This window comes from Amblyomma mixtum, chromosome 2 (assembly GCF_055824585.1).
Source record: "Amblyomma mixtum isolate Tamu chromosome 2, ASM5582458v1, whole genome shotgun sequence".
Classification (NCBI taxonomy): domain Eukaryota; kingdom Metazoa; phylum Arthropoda; class Arachnida; order Ixodida; family Ixodidae; genus Amblyomma; species Amblyomma mixtum.
The window spans coordinates 155,116,279-155,138,637 of record NC_143013.1 but is presented as its reverse complement, the minus strand read 5'-3'; the positions used below and the strand labels follow the sequence as shown (position 1 = coordinate 155,138,637).

Here is a 22,359-nt window from a genome sequence, read left to right as displayed (position 1 = left end):
TTGTATGCATGTTTCTTTTTCTTTTTTTTTCGCCATGCCACTTTTTGTTGCCATGTGATTTTTCTGATTTACTCATTCTGTACAGTGCCCGTCCTGCTTGGACCTAACCATGGTCTGCAGTATGTACATAAATAAATAAATAAATAAATAAATAAATAGGTCTGATTCCGGGCTGTCGCGTTTAGTCGCCGGTAATCAATGCACGGTATGGGATCTTTTCCCGGTACTTGCACTAGTATCAAGGTCGATGTGTAATCGTTATCACCCGGTACTATGACTCCCAGGTCGCACATTCCCTTGATCTCACCTGCAATGATTTCTTGCTGTACGGGCGAACAGCGATACGGCTGACTACTTATCGGTTCTTCACACGTTTACTCGATATAGTGCTGAGTAAGCGTCGTCTTTCCGGGATGATCCGAATACACTTTTTCGAACTCAGAAACAATCGTTCTCAAGTCTTCCTTCTGTGCTTCGCTTAGACGTGGTTCTAGGTTGACCTGTTCTAGCAGTGCATCCGAACCGCATTCCTTCATGTCTGCAGAGGTCAGGATTTCTGCAATTTTCTCGTCCGAACCAATCAAAATCACAATTACGACAGCGTGACACTTGGTGTGCGGTTTCATCAGGTTACTATGATGGGTTTTGTTGGGCCTTCTGCCTAGTTTAACTCCGTAGTTGGTATCAGAAAGTTTCGATACCACGTTGGCTGGCTCCTCCCACTGGACCTCAAGCTTATTTTTCTGAGACGGTCGCAGTATCGTTACTTGGCTGCCCACTTCGAAAGTACTCTTCTTTGCTGACTTGTCGTAGTACTCTTTCACAATTCTTGCGCTGTCTTCATGTGTCTCTCGACAAGATATTTCGTTTTTCCGTTCTTTTCAAGTAGGTTAAGGACGCACGTGACCACGTTTCGGTCTTCTTCATCGCCTTCCCATGACTCTCGCACCATGCGCATCGGTGTTCTTAAGCTCCGGCCGTACACAAGCTCCGCAGCGCTGAAGCCTCCTCTCTAATGGGGAGCTGATCGTAAAGCGAACATAGCTGCAGGCACGCAGGCTTCCCAATGGCGTTCGCGCTCAAAGCAAAGAGCTCGCAATATTCTTTTGAGCACCGAGTTCATTCGCTCTACTGGGTTGGACTGTGGGTGATAGATCGAGCTGTGTATGACCTTTATACAGCACCTTTCGAAAAAAGTAGAGGTTCGGCAGCTCCTAAGGACACTGCCATTGCAACATTGAATTTCCGAAGGAAATCCCACACAAGCGAAAATTGAGAGAAGGGCGTCCACGACCTGAGGAAAATTGAGCTCCTTCAGAGGTATCGCTCCAGGAAATTTTGTCGCGAAACACAGAGCAGTCAGAGTGTACCGACAACCGTTCTTTGACTCAGGCACTGGCCCTAGAATGTCAATTACCAACCGGCGGAAGGGTTCAGTTAGGATTGGCACCAGTTTCATAGGCGCCTGCCACTTGTCGGTAGACTTGCCTACTCTCTGGCAAGTGTCTCAAGAGCGCACAAAGCCTTCAATGTCCTTCCAGCAAGAAGGCCAGCAGTACTCTTGGGCGAGCCTAGATTTGTCCTTTTTCAAGCCGAGGTGCCCTGCCCACGCATTTTCGTGCGCCATTTTCAATACCTGACGGCGATACTTTTGTGGGATCAAAAGCTGTTCGTACTTACGACCACGGGAGTGAGCGTAATTTCGGTACCACAAGCCGGCTTTGTTGTGAAATGAAATATTCTTTTTCTTTGTTCCTCCTTTAGCACTATCCAGCAAAGCTTTTTTCGAGCTATCTTCCTGCTGTTCCCGAAGTCGTTCTTTCAACCTGAGTTAGCTCGTGCCAACTGAAAGAAGCTGGGGTCAATTTGGAGTCCGCATGGCTCAGCGAGCCACTGTTACCTTCTCGTTGCAACTAGTTTTGAAACTGTTTTCAGTTTCGTTAACACCTAGTTCTCCGCTTCCCCGAGAGTGCTCGACTTGAGGTTCTACCGACACCGTATCTAGGCTACAATGCTCATCTGCTTCCCTAAGCGGTGTTTCACTCTCCGGTGCAAAGTGAAGTTTCTGCGAAAGCTTCCGCGCTTGAGATCGCGTAAGGGCCATGCATGCCATAGCGGCAAAGAACGATTTGCCTTTGTCCCTCAGAAGCTGCTCTGAGCTGTTCGAAAAGAGGTAAGGGAAATGCTCACGGAGGGCGCCAGACATGGCCACCTCGGTGTTAAGCTGACCAAAGGGACCCTCAATGGTCACTTTAGCGATCGGTAAGCAAGCACATTGCTCCTCGGCAACTTTCTTTATTCACGCGCATTCTCCTGTAAAGTCATTCGAAGAAACTAAAGACGGGTGGACAACGTCCATAGTTGCCGCCGAGTCTCGAAGGGCTTTGCACCTCTTACCGTTCACACTAATCTCCTGCATATATGGCTCCAACAACCACATATTTTTGTCTGTCTCCCGAATCGTTGCAAAAACAATCTTTTGTCTACAGTTTGCCGCGATATGCCCTCCCTTTTTACAGTGGTAGCATGTCAAAGGCCTCCGTGACACAAACGCACGTGCGGCATCAGCGCGCTGCCTAGGAGCATCGTCACATTTCCTTAACACCTTTTGTTCTTCGCCCTCAGCCTCCTTTAAAGCAGACGCATCTTTTCGAAAATCGCGACGCGCGAACGGTTTCCTTCGATCAGGCTTCCTTAGAGAAGCATCCTTTGTTTCCGCCTTTTTGATGCGTAATGCCATGCTGTGCTAGTTTCGGCGAGTGTAGTATCCCTCAGCCAGCTCCGCTGCCTAGTTGAGCTGAACCTCAGTAAGCCTATCCTGCAGCCAGAGCCTTACATTGTCCTGGATACAGCGGTAGAATTGCTCTAGCGCAATGCACTCTACAGCCTTATCACGATCGTCATAAACTTCCTCGCCCTTCAGGTCGGCTTTCAGCTTAAATGCAAAGTCAATGTGCGACTCACTGCCTTTTTTCGCGAACCGGAACCTTTGCCGGAATGCGTCAGGTGACAGCTTATATTTCCTCAACAGGGCCTCTTTGATTTCTTCTTAGACCTCGAAAGCCTCCTTCGACAAACGCATTATCACGTAAGATGCTTCCCCGGGAAGCAGAGCTAGTAAATTCTGTGCCCACAGTTCTCGCTTAATGACATTCCTCTCGCAGACATGCTCAAATTTTCCGAGATACTTTGCCATGTAATCGCCGATTACGAACGGCGGCAGTTGGTTTCGGATTCTTTTTCCGTTAGCCTGCACTGTCATTGATGCTACGCTTGGCGCCGGCGAGCTTTTCCGCAGCTCCAACTCTTTTATTTTTCCAATCTCTCGGAGTTCCTGTCGCTCTGCCTCTTCCCGCTGAAGGCGGTCTTGTCGCTCTCGCTCTGCGTCTTCGCTCTCACGGCGTTCATTGATCTCAGCCAAGGTCTCATTGGCTTCTTCAGCCGTTACGCCCTCCTTCCGTACGATCTCGAGAATCGCATGCTTTCGTTTCGCACGGCCTACGGTAAGGCCTAGCTCTTCCCAAATTTGGACGAGTTCCTTCACTTTAAGGTTCTCCATCGTGCACAATAGTCTCTTCCAGCTTGCCTTTTTTGAATTCCCTTGCGGTTCACTGCTATAGAGCTACTAGCATGACAAGCGCAAGTAATTCTTTCCAAAACCACCTTGTTTACTCCCTCTGCACCAGCTTTCGTTTCAAAGCACTCCGACTTGGCTCGAAACAGCAAAGCTCTCACCAGTGCAACACACAGCCCAAATACAATCACGTGTGCTAGAGCAGTCTGGCGAACTGAGGGGAAAACATCAGGCACTCACCGCGCCGAGGTAATTGACGCCGGTCGATCCCACCGCTGCCACCACTGTTGGGATTTGGGCATCCCAGCGCTTCCTCCGCCATTGGTTGTGGGACTCCGAGCCAAGAAACGGTCGAGGCGACGGTGAGTCAAAGGACTCAGAAGTACTTGTATTTGGGCGTGTTGGTTCATAACTTTTGAGGAGGACACAGGGGCGCAACAAAAGACGCGGACATGGAAGTAGACAGGGACGAGCGCTTTTTTTTTATTCGACGTAGACCCTTAATATACCTTCGCTTTACCTAAGCGCCACTGTGCGAATCACAAGCACGTGAGTACCAGATAACACCAAATGAAACCTAAAAGCAGGCGAATACAGAAATCTAAGAAAACCATTTCAGGTCGCGAAGTATCACAGATGAATCTCTGATGTAGTTATATCCTTTTTTTCTAATGTAATAGGCTTACACCAGTTCCCGCTCAATCTGATCGTAGCTTCTCAACAATACTTTACAGTCCGATAACACGCGACCTTATTCTTCCTGGTCCATACTTGGCAATGGTACAGGAGATGGGTGCCTGTTTTCTTTAAAGAGTTCTTGTGCTCCAGAAGGCGCTGGCTGAGGCAACGTCCTGTTTGCCCAACGTAAACCTTCCCGCAAGTGAGCGGGAACTCATAAACAACTCCTTTTTTGCAGGTTACGTGGGGCTTACGGTGTTTTACGCCACACTCTTGCAGTTCTTCTTTTCTTCTTATGCGTGCACACAGGCCGGACAGCTTTCGCGGAGCAGAAAAAACTACTTCTATTCCTTACTTCTTGGCCACTTTCTTGATGTTGTGGGAAGTTCTGGGATCTTGTGGGAAGCGCCCGTCGCTGTCTACTTCCATGTCCGTGTCTTTAATTGCGCCCATGTGTCCTGCTGAAGTGTGAAATGAAGTTTATGTACAACATGTACAAGCGCTTTGGCATGGTAGATACAAGGGCCAAGAGCACCACGGGCTAGCACAAAGAAGGGCATCGTCCGGCGGCGAGCGTAGCACCGGCGTGATGGCTCTTCTGCTGACCGTCTGCTGCTCGGGCGCAGCGCGGCTCCGTCTCTATAGCCGCCGGTGTCCGTTGCGGCAGCCAGCCGTTCAAACCCTCCAATCAGGTCACGGCACAGGCCACCGTTGAAATTGGACGAATGGTCGAGTGGGGCCTGGCCATTAAAGGCTTGCAGACTGGAAAGGGCGGCCGGAGAAGCGTCGTAGGAGTTGGAACCGACGGTGAGCAGGAGGAGGAGGAGCAAGAAGGGTCCGCGCCGGCGAGGTGGGATGATTCACGCTGCCAGCCGCGACATGTCCGATGAGAGTCTGGGCTTGCTTTGCGCGACGACGGGTGCATAGTCTGGTTTCCAGAGATGCCAGCGGAATATGGGCGCCAGCACAACAGCCCCCACGCTTGCTGCTAAGACGATGAGTGCCTCTTTAGCGTCAGCTAAGATGCCTAGACACCTTTTTGAACAGTGTCCGTAGGCGTGCGTAGGGTTCTCCGTGAGAATGAGCCAAGTTTCAGCGCACAGCCGCCCCCCCCCCCCCAACCTCCTTGCACCTATGCCCCTAGGGCATAAACAGAGTGCAAAGATGAGGAATGATTATAAAACATTTATTTCCATGTGATGGAACTGAAAAATATAGAATATGCTATTAGGCGGTAGGTTTTATTTTTTTTCTGCAACATCGGCACAGGAATGTATGGTATAGAGAGGATAAGCGCCTTGTTTTTTTATAATCAAAATGTGAACAAGGGAGGGGAAAATTCAGGGTGGTTGCCAGCGTTTACCCAAGAGGTCTTGTTTTCACCCAGACGAAAGAAGTCCTCTTGCTGAAACGTTCGCAAGCACCCTGAGGCTTTCATCTCCTTTGATAACCACGTGAGTGCCTGCAGAGGAAGGCAAAGGCAGTCACTGCGTCGCTGAGGCATTCATGTAGCATCGCACTTGCAGTGTGATTTGCTTTCTCTCTAGACCCCAGAAAATGCGAAAAATTTGTTTTTGGTTCCTGTCACTGCAAAAAAAAAAACCGCAAGGATTGCCTCAAAATGACCCGGCAAGTAAACAGTTCTTGGAACGCGACATTATTGGTCTTCGGCCGTTAAAAACGTGCTTGGCCACAGCACTGCACTGAAACAATGACGGAACAGGCCCGACAGAGTAAATTTATGGGGCAGATTTACTTGACGATTGGGGGCTAAGACAATTACGGACGGCTCGCAGCCCACAACCTTGTGCGCACGCCTATCACGGTGGCTGAGTAAGAATAATGAGTTTGCCTTGACAATAGTCTCGTATGAGGTCTAAAGTACCAATATTTGGTCTTCTTTGACCGTGACGTTCGATGACTGAACACATTGGAGTTAAGTGGCGGCTGTGAAAAATTTTCGCGGAATGAAAAATGGGGCATGTTTTTCAAACGACCCAGTGATTTCTTCAATCATGAGCCACAAGTAGAGGATATCCCCGCGTAATAACGATGCTTGGGGTAGCTGCCATTATCAGTCCATTTGCAAAACCTCCTAAGCTTACTATGTGTGACCAATCTGGTGGACGCAAGCTGGTGGAACGTGCGTCAACGTTCGGCCTTACTCTTCCCACGGACCCCGCACAACACACTCTCATTGGAAACTCCGTGGCACGCGACACGTCGCCAGATATCGCCTTTACCAAATTCGATATGCGTAACGTAACAACACTGAGGAAATCGTGATTAGCGACCACAGCATTCTTGCGACCACAATACGCACCAAACCTTTTACAAGACACCACCCTAATGAAACCCTTCCTGACTGCACCAAATTCAGATCCAACTACACTAAGGCTACCCCGATAACAGATCAAGGTTACACTACCTGGTCACAGCACCTCATCTGCCAACTCGAAAATACCGAACAGCACGTAAAGCTCTCAGAGGAGAACCCGCCGATGGAGAACCACCTCCTCCACCTCTGGGAGGCCCGGCACACCCTCGTCCGCCGATGGTGCCGGCGGTAGCTTAATCGTAAACTGAAAATCAGCATCGCGGAACTCACCCAACAAGCGGCAGAGTATACTTTCCGATTCGAACTGGGTAGACCGGTGCAACACCGCTGCTCTACAAATCTCCAATCGGAGCACGTGGCACCCTTTCATCCCCCAGATTGATCCGCCCCAGACCCACACCGAAACCCAAAAATATCTTCAACCAGCAAATCACACCTTCAGCGGAGGCAGAGCCACTCGTATGCAGGTTCTGAAAATGCAGAGCTGGATTGAACGTTCCAGCTTCACGACCTTAAAGCGGCCCTGGCCAAATTCCACCGAGCGAAAGCCCCGGGCAGGGACAAGGTGACGCTGAAACCTCTCGCTAATCTCCCCGAACCAGCCTTTGAGGGCCAGCTCGAAAATTTCAATACCAACTAGACGGGAAATATGCAGATCCGGGTGGACTGGAAGATGTCTCTAGGCACAGTCCTACCCAAACCAGGCAAAGCTCTCAGCCCCGAGAACCTCTGGCCCATATCTCTCACTTCTTGTGTGAGGAAGTTGATGGAGACCATGGCCCGGGAAAGACTCAACCTACCAGAAACGCGCAACGACTTTGCAGACACCATTTACGGGTTCCGTCCACACCGGTCCGCACAATCAATCAATCAATCAATCAATCAATCAATCAATCAATCAATCAATCAATCAGACTGTTTATTTGCTCATTCAAGGAAACTTTGTACAAACTATGTGGAACGATAGCTTACGTGGCTTGTATCCGGTCCAATACAAAACAGCATGTTTTGGGCAACCTCATAGGAAATGTGCGAATAATTTTTTCGACGCAAAACAGTTAACAAAAATAAGGCAGTTGTCCAGTCTTATATCAAAAAATAGAAAACAAAGCATTTGTACAAATGCATGAGGAAAATGCAAACTGATATTTCAACAAAACACATACAAAGCATAAACAAAATACAAGCATTAAATGGAAGTAGCGAAATCGCATTATTACTTGATTGCGCAAATAAAAAACAACTTCGAGAAAGTTTAAAATTTCTGGCAAGCTTTACTTCTATTGGCAATGTATTCCAGACCTTCGTCCCAACCGATTCGAATGATCTCTGACTGTGTATTCTTACGGAGTGGTAGGAGTGGAGTGGAGGGAAGAAAATTACGCAGTAAATGTCTCCCATATTTCATTGGCCACCCGTCAGCCGTTTAGGAAGTGGGAGTGAAAGAAGTTACACAAAGAGGAGCCGTTATGCATAAAATAACTTGAGGACAAGAAATTACGCCCTAACTGTGAATCCATGTCCGGGGATGAAGATGAAGAAGGAATGCCCAGCGAAACGCAGTGGCGAAAGACTGAGTTCGCAATTCGACTCAGCGAGTTCCACTCGGCCAGCCGTAGCTATCGTGTCTCTCCAGGCTTGAAGAGAGGTAAGCCACACCGAATTTTTTTATTTTATAGGCCGAAATAATACCAAAAGAGACGTCAATGTAGTCCTCGAGAGAAAAATATCATAAAAAAATTGTGTTTTCGTTCAGTTAAGGTGCGTAAAGCAGCGATAAAAAATTCAGGGGCACTTTGGCTCTCTAAAGTGCTGCAAGGCGAAAGCGTTACTGGCCACTGTTTGTTTTTATTTACTTTTTATTTTTCGTATTTTTTTATTTTTATTGCTCCTTTTCTTAATTTTATTGTTTCTTACATTTATTTTCACATCTTACTTATATTTTGTTTTTATTTTTATTTATTGTCTTATTAGAAGTGAGCTGCTGCAAATAGACTGGCGCGAAGTTCTGAATATACATGATGCTAACAACGCCTACAATGTTTTTTTAGATACCTTCAAAAGATTGTACAATGCTCATTTTCCTGTTAAGCGACGCAAAAAGAGTAGAAAAATTCGAAAGCCATGGGTTACACATGAACTGTACCAAGAAATGAGAGCAAAAGATAAGCTCTACCCAAGCAGCACAAATTGATTGGTCCAACAGTGGCAAAAGAATGGCGGAAATTGGCATGAATATTGGTCCTACAGTGGCATTTGAGCAATCCGAGACTTTTTCCAACAATGGCCCTTCATTCATGCCAAGGATGTGCCTATACTCAGCCAGTCTAGCTACCAGCATTGACCCAACATTCAGCCAGTCTATCCACAAATGGCCAACGTTCGTGCCAAGACAATGCCCATGTTCAGCCAATCTATGAATTATGGCCCGACATTCGTGCCAATACTATGCCCATGTTCAGCCAATCTATTAATTATGGCCCGACATTCGTGCCAATACTATGCCCATATTCAGCCAATCTCACGCCAATAGTGTGCCCACATTCAGTCGATCTGTCAATAATGGCCCGAAATTCGCGCCAATAGTATGCCCACATTCCGCCAGTATCAATAATAGCCCCAGGTTCACTCCGACTTGTGCCCACTTTTCCACCCTTGATCTAACTTTTATAGGTGGCATATCAATTGCAAGGCCAGTGGGAAGTTGTATGCGATCGGGGGTCCCACCTAGTTTTGTCCCACACCTCTTGCTGGCCAGCAACAATGCAGACATATACCGCTTGTTTTCCACCAGCCGGAGCTTGCATGTGTAACATTTTACATATAAGCAGTCAGCAGACGTACAAAAAAGAAAACGGATTCAAAGAACGAAATTTATTGCATCTACGGTGCCAGTACATCGTGAAATGCACACTGCTGGAGCCGCTGAATCGATGAGTCATATCGGCACTAATCGTTGCACTCCTCTTGTAAGAGAACTTTTGCAGTGCCTTGAAACAAATTCCTCGCCAAGCTCTTGCACGATGACCTGGCTGTACATCGCAGCTGCAAAGAGGTGCATGATGTGATCTTGAGTGTAAGTACAACCATCGCAGAAAAAAGGCAAGAAATAAAATAACACATTGATCTTAGAGGCACGCAGTGTGCGAGAAGGTACTCGCAACATATGTTGAAAGTGTAATTTCTAAATGACTCTTAATATAAATCGCCACACTAATAGCAAAATGTTGAATTGAATTTAACAATTTTTTCCCACCGTATTGCTAAATTATTATCCCAATTTGCCGTGTCACGCCCTCAAATGCATATTAAAAGTCACAAAAAGAGATAAATATAGTGTTTAATACAAATCAATCTATTTTTATATTTCCTATCAAAATTATATGTCAATTGCGAGCTGGTTGTTTGCCTTTTTGTTCCAGCAAAGTATGGCACAGGTGGTAGCAGCTCCTCCCCATTGAACAGCTGTGAGCAATTTTTTTTTTCGCTATGAAATATAATATTCCATGCAAAGACGGCTTGCACAGTTTTGCGAAATGCGCTGAACGCAGGAGACCGAATACACTTTTTTTTAAGTAAGCAGATTACCGATGCCGCTTGGCATGCATGTAACGGGGCAGACGGAAATCTTACTTGAAAACCACACGAAATCACTCTTCCGATAGTCCATGGGTGATTAATTCCGAGACAACATGGATAAAGTTCGCTCGGACCAGGAATTCCCCTTTTTCTCGTACGCCTGCAACTGGCCAAGACCAAGGCACCCGGCACGGGAATATTACATGCGGCCAGAAAACTGCTGCAGTGGAAGAATAAGCGCTTCTGATAGTCATCTTGCACAAACGATAGACGACCAATGTCGTAATGAACGCAACATGAGTCGGGCCACACAACACTCCGCCACGGTGATTGAAGAGATAGTCAACGTTCGGTAAATCCATTTTTTCAAAGCTGAAAAATAAAGTTCTCACCATTCTGTGCATGCCTTTGCGCTAGACATTTCGCTGTGAAAGTTGGCATTCAGAAGTTGGCGCCAGTGCTTTGTCGCTTTCTCTTTTCCTGCCGGAGAAAAAAAAGGTCGGCGCTGTTTCAAAGCCGCAATTACGCCAAGAACCATATTCATTTCCGAACACATTTCAATATAAAAGTATGGTGGTACTCACAAATAGAATCTTGCAGGCCAGGCTACTGAATTCCGTCATAATTGTCAAATCGTATCGGGTGCGGATTCTCGACAACGAACGGCGTCAGCTTGAGCGCGCATGCTTCGTCGGCACGCTGGTTGTGTGGCTTTTCGCCGCCTTGCTAGCTACAGGCGATATTCGCTGGGCGAGTGTTCGGGAAAGGAGGAGACGACGATGGGACAGGTTTCTTATATTTTTCGGAGAATTTGCTGCAGCAAGAGAAACGGCAGCTGGAAAAGGGGTAGAAGAAAATCTAGGGAGGGTGGATGAGCGGCGTTGAGCTTAGTTGGGCGCGAGGGGAAAACAGGTTAGAGAAGGTCAGTGTACCTAAAATCACAAAGAAAAAAAAACTCCTAGCATGGTGAGGGCCAGCGCTCTTCCAACAAAGAGGCTCGGCCCGGCAAAAGGCGGCTGTATGGGACTTCAAAAAGGGGGTGGAGAGGGGGGGGGTGGGTGAAATGAGTGAAAGAATTCCGGAATGTCCGGAGGATGCGCCATATGCAGTTGAGCACGTAGAAAGTGGCAAGGAAACGACAATGCGGAGATGTTGGAAGTGGAAACGTGGAGCTTGGGCATGAATTTCGTCAAAACGTCTCCAAACATTAGCGTAATCTCTGCGGTCGTGTGCCTCTTTGGTTGAAGCTGAGATAAATGTGTTACTATGAAAATACCGGAAATATAAAACAATAAATAAAATTAGCGGGAACAATGCGTGTTCTTTGAGTGTTTCATATATGATACTTGTGGCGGACAAAGTAGGATGACATACGTCCAAGCAACACCATTCATCAATATAATCCAATGATTCTCTTCTAGAGCGACGAATACCCTACATTTTATACACACCAGTGTAGGCAGGTCGGTCTAAGCCATAGTTATGCGGCCCACCCGTGCGTGTCTGCGCTAGCTCGAAATGACGCGGCGCGCTACTCAGCAATGCACCTGTTATGGCTCATTGGTATTAAGGATACGCGCAAAGAAAAGGCAAAAAAAAACTAGTGAAATGCGACCGGGAAAAAGTTCCGATCTTTAATTTGATAAACGTGATAATTTAAAGCAAAAACGTATGCTAGAGCCGTCGTTATAGAATACCCACAAAGCACAGCAGAATAACAAAACAATTTGCGACATCAAAAAAACCTAGCCACCTTAGCTTCGCGGCTTCAGGAAGCAGAGCCGTTTGTTCGCTTATTATTATTTTTTTTAATTTAACATACATCTACATTTTCTTTCCCGTCTGCTGCTTCTTCACGCAGTAAATGCGCAGCAAGTTGTTCACGTCAACTTTTTATTTGCGATAAAACCAAAATCCCGTTTTACTCACATCGTTTCTTCTCTCCAAATGCGCCACGCAATAATTTGTGACCTAGTGGAAAAAGCGATTTATTTGTTTTTTTTCTAGGGTGAGCATCCTGTGGGTGATCGAGGCATTGTGTTCCGGATTGTGTAATACGATTCAGCGTTTCGTGCACCATAAACTTATTAGTTAAGTTGAGCCTATATCTTGAGACACGAATTTGAACCGGCAACCTATAATCGGGGGCTGTGGTATCCGAGGTATGCGAGAGATATGCGAGGCAGCACGTTAATTAGTGCGTTATTATACCATTCCTCAAATCGAAATTTCATTTTCTTGATTGTGGCACCTCTTTCTCTCTTTCTTTTTTTCTTTGCATACCATAATTACAAAAGACGCCGCTTTTCAAAATTCGTATACCTTCGTGAATGAATCTGACCTCTGCTCACTTTCGCTCAATCAATTACATCGCGCTTTTTATTGTAATTTCGCGTCAGAGTTCGACGCTAGCGCTGTTGTTGGTCATAAAAAATAAATAAATAAACAAGTCCGAATATTAAAAAAAAACGGATTGAGAGAAATAACCACATATAATCACAGGGACATCCTTTGGTGTGTCGTGGAGCGGCACTGCCAATACAGGGAAAACAGCGGACAAGTAGGGCCATCGTTGTATGTGTAATGAGGCGGCACTGCCAATATGGGGACGACAGCGGACATTTAGGGCCATCGTTGGAGGTGTAACTAAGTGGCATTGCCAATATGGGGAAAACATCGGACAAGTAGGGCCATCGTTGGAGGTGTAACTAAGCGGCATTGCCAATATGGGGAAAACATCGGACAAGTAGGGCCAATGTTGGAAATGGCACATTGTGGCAGTGCCAATATGGGGACAATGAAGGCAACATTGGTCCTGTATAGGGCCACAAATAGCCAACAGACTCCCAATATTGGGCCAACGGTTTGTGCTGCCTGGGTACAGACAGTTTTTAAACACCCGCAACGCTGATGATTTGACCGTCTTTAAAAGGTATCGGAACCAGCTAACGAAAAAGCTGCGCACTGCACGTAAAGAGTACTTCTCGCGTTTTTTGGACGACAAAAATGTGCCGAGTGAGTTGCTTTGGGACAAATTAAACACGCTACTGCGTCGCGATAACCAACGTAGCTGCATTTCTAAACTAACAATTAATGGCAAAGTTTTGCATGAGGAGGAACTGGCTGATGCTTTCAATAAATTTCTTACAAGTATGAGTACTCCACGCCGTTCCTCAAATGCATGTCGGTATATCAGCACGCGGAATGAAAAATCAATATTTCAACAGCCAGTGAACGAACAGGAAGTAATTTCAACAATAAAAAATTTAAAAAACAGCACCAGTAGGGATATCGACGAAATTCAAATAAAACCAGTAAAGTATGTCGCAGATGTCATAGCACCAGTTCTAACGCATATCTTTAATAAATGTCTGACGACATCGACATTTCCGGTGAAAATGCAAACTGCAAAAGTAGTAATGCTTTTTAAAAAGGGAAGCCGAAATGAATTGGGCAATTACCGTCCGGTGTCTATCTTACCTATATTTTCTAAGCCTCTTGAAAAAATAATTCACTGTAGGCTTGTAAGTTTTGCTGACCACTGCGAATTAATAACAAAACACCAGTTTGGGTTTAGGAAGAATATGTCTACTGAATTAGCTCTGCTTCACCAGAAAGAGTAAATTTTAACGCAGTTTGAAAGCAAGGCAATAGTAGTCGGCCTATTTGTCGATTTTTCCAAGGCATTCGATTTGGTGAACCATGATGTTCTGCTGCAGAAGTTGGACTTTTACGGTATACGAGGGTGTGGATTACAGTTATTACAATCATATTTATCCCATCGATGTCAAGTAGTCCAAATAAACAACTCGCGATCACCAGTCCTGCCACTGCTTTGTGGTGTCCCACAGGGCAGCATATTGGGCCCCTTGCTATTTAACCTGTATATTAATGACATTGTTAACATTAACCGGAACGCCAAATTTATCATATATGCAGATGATACTAGCATATTTTTTTCTGGTAATCACATCGATAAACTCATCACTGATTGTAACGACACCTTAGTCCAACTGCAGCAATGGTCCTCATCCAATTACATGAAGATTAACGAAAATAAAACAAAAGCAGTTGTCTTCCGGCCGAAAAATAAACCTGTTCCTCCTCATGCTGATATTGTTTTAAACTCTCATCCTGTTGACATTGTTGACCATTTCAAATGTCTTGGTGTGATATTCACTGCCAATATGTCCTGGGAATCTCATGTGAATTTTGTATTAGTGAAACTTGCTCGAATAACCGGTGTAGTTGGTCGTCTCCGATATATGCTTTCTACTAAAACAAAAATATTGGTCTATAATTCTCTTTTCTGTTCACACGTCAACTACTGCCAGCTTGTGTGGGGCACAACTACATTCTCTAACACACAAAAAATATTCCATATGCAAAAACGGTATCTACGTCACGTGTACAATGCTGGCTACAATGCAACTACTGCAGAATTTTTTCACAGTGCTCATGTTATCACAGCCCACAAGCTATATCGTTACCGTTTGAGTGCTCCGTTTAAATATGAAGTGAAAAAAAATATTCACAGCCTGGATGCCTTGGCACATTTAGAAGGAAATGCGAAATGTTATCAGACTAGACATGGAGAAAACTGGAAGGTTGCTGTACCACGCTTGAATTCTGGTATGGAGCGATTGTGTTATTCTTTGCCATCTCTGTTAAACTACTATCAGTCACTGAATTTTGATTTATTTAGTTGTTCCACTCTTAAACTTAGAGACATGTTTGCCGATTGACTAACCTGATTTTATCTATTCTGATGTTTGTTTTACCTAGCTCAGGACTTTTTTCCTTTGTTCTGCACTGATGAAGTGTCTTGATTTGTTTATTGTCTTTTCATTATCTGGTGCTGTCTACACGCTGCCTTATATTTGGGGCTGCGGACTCGTCAAGTTGCCAAGTGGCAGCTTTTTTTCCGTGGCCCTCCATCTGTAGCACCGATGGAAATAAAGATTTCATTTGATTTTATTTTATTTTTATTTTCTTTTTTACTTTACTCCTTTTATTTTATTTATGAAGCCCATGCATTCATTAGATGGGCCGTCTGAGCCTTTAAGCAGTGACACCGAAAGGCAGACGAATCGGCCGACGCGGCTGTCGACACGGCTGCCGACGCGTCTTTCGACACTCCTGCCGACGCGTTTGTCGACACGGCTGCCGACGCGTCTGTCGACACGGCTGCGGACGCGTCTGCCGACGTGTCTGTCGACACTCCTGCCGACGCGTCGGTCGACACTAATGCCGACGCGTCTGCTAACGACAGTATGAAACATTAAAGGCTTCGCCGCTGTGGCTCAGTGGTTATGGTGCGCGGCTGCTGACCCAAAAAACGCGGGTTCGATCCCGGCCGCGGCGGCTGGAATTTCTTTGGAGGAGAAATTCTAGAGGCCCGTGTATTGTGCGATGTCAGTGCACGTTAAAGAACCCCAGGTGGTCGAAATTTCCGGAGCCCTCCACTACGGCGTCTCTCATAGCCTTAGTCGTTTTGGGACGTTAAACCCCATAAACCAACCAACCATTAAAGGCTTCCGCCTTAATATGATATAAACCGGTAGGCGCTACCTCAATTGGTTCTTGTGAAAGGTGCACCAAAACATGCCCAAACTTACATGGGAAAACTATGGCTTACCCTGCCCCTTTAACTACGGGGCATCAGCGTCTCCCACTGCCTGATCCAAACCCTTATTTCAATCTGGCTATTACTTTTCGGTAGATCTATCTGGTGGATCAAACCGCTCACAGCCAATACCCACCCCCCTCTAAAGGCCTCAAGAAAGCGAAGGAGCGTTGGCGTCTTCGCCCCTACACCAACACGGTACTGTGCCGGGCAGTGCTTAAATATTAAAATTCGACCACTTCGGGTGAGTGTCCACACTGTGTGGAAGTATTTTTGGACCGATATCACATGGTGTGGGCATGGCCTGCCAATCCTGCTTTCCCACCCCACGTCACCCGACAGTACTGGGAGGCTCCCTTGCTCGGCTGCTGAACTCCCCAGGACCAACGAGCCCTGGTGACAAGAGCCTAGGCCGCCGCGTAGGCCACGCCGGTGACAGACTTGAGATCCCTCCTACTGAGTGTGTGGACCAGTCCCTTATAACTCGCTCAAAGCAAAAAGTGTTTTTGTAAACAGTACAAATAAATGTTTTACATCACCACTTTGGTTGTGCGAGACGAGCACGCTAATCACTCCGACCCGCCAGCTCGACGGTTTCGATTGAACGAAGGTGCGTCTCGAGAATACGGTCTTGTCTTAGAAGGGTGCTTTAGAGACGTACTGTGGTGTATATTAGTAATTATGATGTGAACGCTATGCCGTCACTAGGGTGAACGCTCTGTCTTCACTAGGGCGAAGGCCATGTCTTCACTACGACGAACGCCATGTCTGCACCACGGCGAGCGCCAAGCGCACGCTCCTCACGCTTTCCCTCGTCCCTTCCTCCTCTCCTTACTCTCACCCGGTCACCTATATAAGGTGGCTGATCGGGATGAATAAACGCCTCGCTTAGGCGAGCGCGGCTTCGGCCGCTTATCTGTTTTTTCAGCAGCGTCCGCTCCGGCGGACGCAGTTGTTGCTGCGACGCGCGTCTTTTCTTTCCTTTTTCTCTTTCCTCTGATCTTTTAGCTATCCTCTATCTGCATGTGGCAGCGGTGGTGGCAGGGTTCCAGCCAGTAGGCAGGCCCGTGCAATTTCCATTTCATGCTTCTCTCAGTGGCAACAACAACAACATGAATAAACGCTCTTTCTATCCCCAGCGTCCGTTTGTGCTCCATGGAAGCACGGCACGCGCAATGCGCGTACGAGCCTTGTAACAGTGGGTGGTGGTGGTGAAAACTTTTATTTTGTGAAAAAGAGTTTGGGAGCCACAGAGTGGCCCCGCTACATGGTCGGCGACCCTAGTCCGGGACACCGCATGACGAGGCCCCGTCTCTCGCCCGTTTCACCAGAGCCCTTTGGGACTCAAGCGAGGAGCAGTTGAGGAGGCCTGTCTCCCGTGCCTCTCTGGAAGAGGTAGGGGAAGGGGGGAGGTGGGGATTTTGAGTACATGCCCACACCATGTGGAAGATATCACAGGTCTCCCCACAGTGTGGGCATCGCCCATCCGTGTTAGGATCGTAATGTTTTATTATTGCAGGACAGAGTAGAGTACCTGTCTGCAGGCGCCTTAAAGTTCGCTCCTCCGTCTTACTCAGCCCTTTTGCAGGAGCCGGAAAAAAGGCGGTGGTTGTCGCTATAATGTGTTAGTATTTCCCTGAATCGCAGCAGCGGATGGTTAGTCTCCGAGCCAGAAGAGCTGGGCGACGAGCGCAAAGCGAACCCACGAGGAGTGCCAACCTGAAACGTCGGTCAAGGCTGAGTCGCTGGACACAACCACCTCGGCCATGGCACATCACCAGCTTCCCGAGTATGACGAACGCTGTGACAACTGGAGAGCCTATCTGACGAAAGTTGAAGGCTACTGCGAAGCAAATGGAATAGAAGATTCAATGAGGAAGAGGGCATTGCTCATATCTGCACTGAGCACAAGCACAGTAAAAGTACTTTCAGGGACAGTTGCACCGAAGAAGCCTAATGCGCTGAAGTACGAAGATGTAATTGAAGTCCTAAGTGCGTATTTTGATCCAAAACGCCACGAAATAACGGAGAGATTCCGCTTTTCAACCGGCGTCAGCTGGAAGTTGTGTCTGTTCGTACATTCATTGTTGAAGTTCGCCAAATAGCGGATGGGTGCAACTTCGGAGGCGTGCTCGACAGAATGTTTCGCGACAAGATAGTATACGGCGTCAGGTCTAGTGCTCTGCAAAAGCAGTTGCTGGCGAAAACAGACCTTACCGTGAAGGAAGCCGAAGCGATAGCGCTTAGTTCTGAGGCAGCAGAAAAGGACGCTAACGCGATTTCTTCGGACTTGACGGCCGTAATGAAGAGGAACGCGCGGACACGTACCTGCGAGGAGCCGGTATTAGAGTGTGGACTGTGTGGAAGCACGAAACACAATGGAAAGGCGTGTAGCTGGGTGAAAGCTCGATGCTACCGCTGCGGCAGGTTCGGGCACCTTGCGAAAAATTCCTTAGCGACGTCAGCAAGGAACGCCAGAAAATCCATGCTCAAAGCAGGTCAAGCCAAGCTTGAAATGTTAAAGAGGAAGCATTGGATGACGCAGCCGACAGCATGCACAGCTGGACTTTGGTTGCGTCTCAGAAGTCTCAGTTGGAACCTCCGATTCCGATTCACGTGGTGTGACAGCAATATGCCGATGATTGTCGATACTGGTTCAGCTGTGTGTGTTGTGCCTAGGCAACGTTTTGAACAGCACAAGAAAAAGTGGCCACCATAGTCACCGTGCAACCTAATACTTTCCTGTTACCTAGGGACCTTGTCAGTTCTGGGGCAGTTGGATATGCCTGTCTATTACAACGGGACTGCCGTCGAGGGCTCAATAATTTTTATCGGTTTCCCAGGACCAAGCCTCTGCGGACGCGACTTGATATCTAAAGTCAGCAACGCAGGGTCCTCAGTCCTCAACATCGGGGCAAAGCTGGGGGCGAAGCTCAGGGCGCCCCTCGGGAATAACTGTGCATAAACCGTGGGCGTTGGGATCTCAGACGTACAAGACGTCTTCAGCACAGAATTGGGCCTGATTGACGGACAACCAGTGCATCTTAAACTGAAAGAAGGAGCCATACCAAAATTCTGTAAGGCCCGTTCTCTTCCATTTGCTTATCGCGACAAGGTATCCAAAGAGATTGAAAGGTTGGGAACCATCGGAGTGTTGTCTCCTGTAAAACACGCAGAGTGGGTTACACCAGTCGTGCCAGTACTAAAAAACGATGGCACCGTTCGCATCTGCGCAGATTTCAAAGTAACCCTAAACCCTGCATGTGAGCTGGAGGAATACACGCTACCTGTCATTGATGACATTTTTGCGTCTTTGAATGGCGGCGAGCAATTCAGCTCGCTAGACCTGCGTGACGCCTATAATCAGATCCCTCTCGATGACCAGTCCAAGAAATTTTACGCTATCAATACGCACCGGGGGTTGTTGTGCTACAACCGCTTGCCTTTCGGTAAAGCTTTCGCGCCTGAAATTTTTCAACGAAAAATCGACAATGTTTTGCAAGGGATATCAGGTGTCCAGGCTTACCTCGACGATACACTGATATCGGAAAAACACGGTGGCACCGACACATTAAGGCTGGTGCTCCGCACAGACTGGGCATGGCAGCATCGACAGAATGCGGAGCACTTTCCCTTTGTCTTCCTTGTGCAGCTATGTGGCCTTCTTGCATGCTGCATCGTTGGCTGTCTGGACATCAGCGTGCTGAACCTCTCTGCGCATGTCCATCTTTCAACGCATCAAGACATGGATCAAGAAATACTCCCACTAGCATTGGAATCTTGGCATCCCTGTCATCATTCTTCGGCAACACGTGCTGATTGCCAGGAACCCGGACTGCAGGGGGCGTCACAGTGCACTCAAGCTATAAATGGGCCTCACGCTCGTTTTGCAACCACTGGGCATGGCAGCATCGACAAAATGCGGAGCACTAATCCGTTTGTCTTCCTTGTGCAGCTATGTGGCCTTCTTGGATGTTTCAACGTTGGCTGTCGGGACATCAGCGTGCTGAACCTCTCTGCGCATGTCCATCTTTCAACGCATCAAGACATCGATCAAGAAATACGCCCACCAGCATTGGAATCTTGGCATCCCTGTCATCATTCTTCTGCAACACGCGCTGATTGCCAGGAACCTGGACTGCAGGGGGCATCACAGTGCACTCAAGCTATAAATGGGACTCACGCTCGTTTTGCAACCACTGGGCATGGCAGCATCGACAGAATGTGGAGCACTAATCCGTTTGTCTTCCTTGTGCAGCTATGTGGCCTTCTTGGATGTTTCAACGTTGGCTGTCCGGACATCAGCGTGCTGAACCTCTCTTCGCATGTCTATCTTTCAACGCATCAAGACACGATCAAGAAATACGCCCACCAGCATTGGAATCTTGGCATCCCTGTCATCATTCTTCGGCAACACGTGCTGATTTCCAGGAACCTAGACTGCAGGGGGCATCACAGTGCACTCAAGCTATAAATGGGACTCACGCTCCTTTTGCAACCACTGGGCATGGCAGCATCGACAGAATGCGGAGCACTAATCCGTTTGTCTTCCTTGTGCAGGTGAGCAAAAAGTATGGGAAATGTTTTCGTTCTAATGACCTATTCCTGTTGGTGCTGCCGTGCCCTCGGCTTTGTTGCTTGCTACAGGTTTTCACATTCTGTCTGAGGAAATTATTATTGTTAGCCGGTGACATTGAATCGAACCCAGGCCCTGACATGACCCGAATTTTACAACAACTTAATGATATTGCAGTTGACATAAAAGACATGAAAGAGAACAGATTACTTAACATAGAGAACAAATCAGATGTCCTGTCCAGGCTTGAGAGCCGAGTAACGTCCTGCCAAGAACAGGTTAGTTGTATGAGTACAACGATTGAAAGGCTTGAAGCAAGGCTTGAGCAGCTTGAAAATTATAGTCGGAGGTCAAATTTGATCATATATGGCATCCCAGAAACTGAAGAGGAAACAAATGAATCGCTTGAAGAAACCGTAAACAAAGACATTTTTCATGATATTTTATGGCTAGATCCTATCCCTATTGAGCGGGTACATAGGTTAGGTAAACCGGCAATTGACAAAACACGTCCTGTAATCCTAAAGCTTCCAGACAGTAGGCATAAAACTGTGATACTCAAGAACAGAAAGAAACTAAAGGGAAAAGATTATTCAATTGGCGAAGACTTTTCAAAGAACGTTCGTGAACTAAGAAAGAAACTATGGGATAGCGCGAAGCCGAACCGAGATAAAAAAGAAAGGGTTTCCTTGGGTTTGATAAGTTATACATCAATAATATTCCTTACGTTTGGGACTGCGAAAAAAATGATAATGTGAGGGTTCAAAAAAACGACGGGATCGGCGCAAGTCGGCCCGTGACGCGAAGTTGTACGCAGTTGCGAAACCTCTCACCAATGAAGTGAGTGGTTCATTTACCTCAGCTTATTTCTTCACTAAGACAGATAGCTTGTCTTGCCATAGTAACACGGGCCAATCTAGTATAAAAAGCTTGAGAGCAGTTAACATTAACGCACGCAGCGTTGCAAACAAGAAAGACTCGCTTGAACTTAAACTGCTGGAGTTCGACCCACACATATCAGTCCTGACTGAAACTTGGTTACATGACGACTTAGCAGATGACCTGGTATTTCCTCCTCATTATAAAGTCGTTCGCAAGGACAGGACCTCAAGGGGTGGCGGCGTAGCCATTCTCTGAAAAGACTCTGTAGAATGCGACCTTGTATATGATGTTCATGACCTTGAATGCCTTTGCATAAAAATTTCTTGCTGGGGTCATTCTTTCATCCTGTATGCTTGCTACAGGCCACCAGATGCCACACCCGACTATCTTATTAAGCTACAACATCACCTGTCTCATTTCCAAAATAAGAAAATACTGTTAATAGGTGACTTCAATCTGCCAGATGTGTGCTGGGACCGCTTACAAGGCGGTGCTAAATCTGGGAGCAGTGCAGACGTTCTGTTTGATGTCATGCTTGCTCATGATTTAGCTCAAATTGTAAATCAACCTACTCGTGTACAAGGTACATCTTCCTCTATACTAGACCTAGTTTTTGCTAGCCGTCAATATTCTATGCATACTGTATCGGTCGAAACAGCCATTTCAGACCATCACCTCGTAAGCGTATCGATAGATTTAGTTAAGTCCCCTTACCACAACAAAAAAGCCAGTCACGTACGTTGTTTCAAGGATTATTCTAGCGCTGATGATGCCGCAGTGATTGAACATATGGAAACTTGTTTATCGAGCTTCGATGATAAAGATGGTGTCTGCAAGCTGTGGGAGCGATTCGTCGAAATGTGTCAATATTGTGTAAATGCCTTCGTTCCAAATAAACGCAAAAAAATTCACAAACGCACACCTTGGATGACGCGGAAGATTATTGAACTGAAGCGAAAACTAAAAAGATCTAAGAAAAAAAACCGCCAGTTAAGTCAGATTGAAACGCTTAAAAATAATCTTCAACGTGGGGTTCGTGAGTCAAAAGACTTGTACTTTAACACAACGTTACCCAGTTTTGTTAAAAATGACCCAAGTAAATTTTG

The 22,359-nt window shown here is 46.7% G+C and overlaps 1 protein-coding gene and 1 pseudogene across 5 annotated transcripts in view; one reads left to right on the top strand and one right to left on the bottom strand.

The window, feature by feature from the left end:
- The window catches only part of LOC149361340 (uncharacterized), a 45,579-nt pseudogene extending 23,568 nt beyond the window's left edge, over positions 1-22,011 (top strand).
- LOC149361339 (uncharacterized) overlaps positions 1-22,359 on the bottom strand; it is a 111,259-nt gene that overhangs the window by 54,554 nt on the left and 34,346 nt on the right. The window lies entirely within an intron of this gene.